The sequence below is a fragment of the Entelurus aequoreus genome, linkage group LG22 (assembly GCF_033978785.1).
Source record: "Entelurus aequoreus isolate RoL-2023_Sb linkage group LG22, RoL_Eaeq_v1.1, whole genome shotgun sequence".
Classification (NCBI taxonomy): domain Eukaryota; kingdom Metazoa; phylum Chordata; class Actinopteri; order Syngnathiformes; family Syngnathidae; genus Entelurus; species Entelurus aequoreus.
In genome coordinates, this window is record NC_084752.1 from 17,118,336 (window position 1) to 17,121,835 (window position 3,500).

The 3,500-nt window shown below is 33.5% G+C and overlaps 1 long non-coding RNA gene across 1 annotated transcript in view; it reads left to right on the top strand.

Annotated features, from left to right (window-relative positions):
* Nucleotides 1-381: 381 nt before the first annotated feature.
* Nucleotides 382-3,500, top strand: part of LOC133639259 (uncharacterized) — a 63,301-nt gene continuing 60,182 nt past the window's right edge. The window contains exon 1 of the long non-coding RNA XR_009823759.1: nucleotides 382-2,397. This is a non-coding gene — a long non-coding RNA (uncharacterized LOC133639259). The remainder of the gene's footprint in view (nucleotides 2,398-3,500) is intronic.

Genomic DNA, 3,500 nt, shown 5'->3' on the forward strand with positions numbered 1-3,500 from the left:
ATATACACATATATATACATACACATATATATATATATATACATACATATATATATATATACATACATACATACATACATACATACATACATACATATATATATATATATATATATATATATATATATATATATATATATATATATGTATGTATATATATATATATATATATATATATATATATATATATATATATATATATATATATATATATATATATGTGTGTATATATGTATGTATGTATGTATAGGTAGTATGGAAAGATAAGGTACTTATTGACATTATTTCCAGGTGTTCCAGGGCCATTTAAAATGATGCAGCGAGCCAGATCTGGTCCCTGGGCCTCGAGTTTGACACCTGTGCCTAAACGCATGACCTATACTGCCTGTAGAAAATGTTGGAACATTCCATGTCACATGGTACACAGAAAGTTGCATCATTCAGATCCTGTAAATGCCATAGAAAGGCATTTTTTTTTCTAGTATTTTAACTCTTGACTGGGGATGAGGGGTTAAAATCTCAGCACAGTCCTGTCACCTTAATTATTGTTATAATTAAAACATTTAATTTGTGTTAAATTACTGTAACATTGGCGTCAATAACATATGTCTATACATTTGTTTCTTCTTCTCATTATATAATAATATAGAAGGAGACGGTACCCTAATGAGAACCACTGGGGGCATTCACTCCCTAATGGGATCTTTGATTGTGCATGGAGAAAATGCTCTGCAATGAATGCAATATTGCTAAACTATATGTTAATGTAACTGCTACAATGCTAGTCGAAGCTGTTAAGGGCATTTTGTCTGCTATATAATAGAGAATCTGTGCACTGTGTAGGAGGAGTGTGTTACAGAGGGAGACCAACCTTTCTCAGATTGTGTGCAAATCGCACTTGGAACATGTTGCCATTTTGTGGGTTCATACAGTACACCTCTTATGGTGTAACCGGTAATTACATTTCCTTCTTCACTTTTGACAAAGTGACAGAGTGAAAGCTGAAGGTACAGGGTGAAGTTATAAAATGTCAAGTAAACACTTGTACCACTTATTTTGTTGAGAGACACCAGTACGCTGGGGGCGAGCAGACTGGGTGGTCTCCAGTCAATCCCTGGTAATGTCAGTTACAGAGAGAAACAAGCATTCATATTCACGTCTATGGAGTCTCTTAATTAACATAACATGCTCAGTAGGGGTGCTCAAAAAATATTAATTCACATCCAAATCGCTATTCTTATTTGTTCCAATTTTAAATCAATTCATATTTTCAAGAAACAATCTAATATACACTATATTACCAAAAGTATTTGGCCACTGTAGTAGAATTTCTGACCTTTGACCTATATTTCTTGTCTTTTAAGAATGTCCGCTCATTTTCAATTCTCTTCTATTTTGTGCCATTGAATGGACCAGTTGTGGGACAAAGGTGAATATGGAGTTATGCCAACCTGTCTACAGAATGTTTAGATTTTCCAAATATGACTAGGAGATACAAGGTTGTTTTGGAACAGACAAAACAATCGTGGCGCATTAGATAACAAACAATGACGCACAAGAGACATATAAAAAATGGCAGAAGACCGGAACTCGAGAGTGATTTTGGCTTGTGTGTGTCTTGTTTACTCCGGAGTAATATGTGGTCTGTCTGCACGGCCAACTTAATTCAACCTGCACTTCTGATAATGGGTAAATAAATTTGTTGTACTAAACTACTTTTGTTGCCTGTTTAAGCTTCGGACAATCCACTACACCACCTTCCTTGACTCACATATGAACTTGAAGTACCATCCCATTCCTAACCCATTGGGTTCAATATGATGTCGGTCCACCTTTTGCAGCTATTACAGCTTCAACTCTTCTGGAAAGGCTGTCCACAAGGTTGCGTTTTAGTGTGTTTATAGGAATTTTCGACCCCTCTCTGTCAGTTTACGTGGCCTACCACTTCGTGCTGAGTTGCTGTTGTTCCCAAACTCTTCCATTTTCTTATAATAAAGCCGTCAGTTGACATTGGAATATTTAGGAGCGAGGACATTTCACGACTGGATTTGTTGCACAGGTGGCATCCTATGACAGTTCCACGCTGGAAATCACTGAGAGCGGCCCATTCTTTCACAAATGTTTGTAGAAACATTATACATGCCTAAGTGCTTGATTTTATACACCTGTGGCCGGGTCAACTGATTAGGACACCTGATTCTGATCATTTGGATGGGTGGCCAAATACTTTTGGCAATATAGTGTATATCAGTGGTGTGCCGTCAGGGCCAGCAAGGCCTTCTCTGCTGGCCTAATATAACCAGAAATCATGATCAGCGAGCTAAGTTGTTAAGGCGACTCAAATCGACTACAAGCGGCACCACTGGCTTATATGGCGTCGAATGGGTTCTACAAATTGTGAGTTCAAATATTGTATTTTTTTATTTTTTCACATTTAATATGTTTTTTGCCATTTAAATTTTGATAGTACCACATAGGATATGTTTTAATTGCTGATGCAGGTTTATTGATTTTCAAACGCGCCAGAAAATAACCCGTTTTGTACACTGTTGATGTGGTCCAATACGCAGTAGTGTGTAAATGTGTTTCTGTATAGTATTTCTCCTGCAATGATCATGTGGGGACATCAATGATTTTTTTTTTTCAATTCAACACGATTCTCGATTCAAAAACAATTTTTTCCCGATTCAAAAGGATTCTCTATTCATTCAATACATAGGATTTCAGCAGGATCTACCCCAGTCTGCTGACATGCAAGCAGAGTAGTAGATTTTTGTAAAAAGCTTTTATAATTGTAAAGGACAATGTTTTATCAATTGATTGCAATAATGTCAATTTGTTTTAAGTATTAAATGAACCAAAAATATGACTTATTTTATCTTTGTGAAAATATTGGACACAGTGTGTTGTCAAGCTTATGAGATGCGTTGCAAGTGTAAGCCACTGTGACACTATTGTTCTTTTTTTTTTTTTTTATAAATGTCTAATGATAATGTCAATGAGGGATTTTTAATCACTGCTATGTTGAAATTGTAACTAATATTGATACTGTTGTTGATGATATTAATTTTTGTTTCACTACTTTTGGTTTGTTCTGTGTCGTGTTTGTGTCTCCTCTCAATTGCTCTGTTTATTGCAGTTCTGAGTGTTGCTGGGTCGGGTTTGGTTTTGGAATTGGATTGCATTGTTATGGTATTGCTGTGTACTGTTTTGTTGGATTGATTAATTTAAAAAAAATAATTAATAATAAAAAAAACAAAAAAAAAACGATTTTTTAAAATGAGAATCGATTTTTTCCCACACCCCTTATATATATATATATATATATATATATATATATATATATATATATATATATATATGTATATATATATATATATATATATATATATATATATATATATATATGTATATATATATATATATATATATATATATATATATATATTGTGTGTGTGTATATATATATATATATATATATATATACTGTGTATATATAT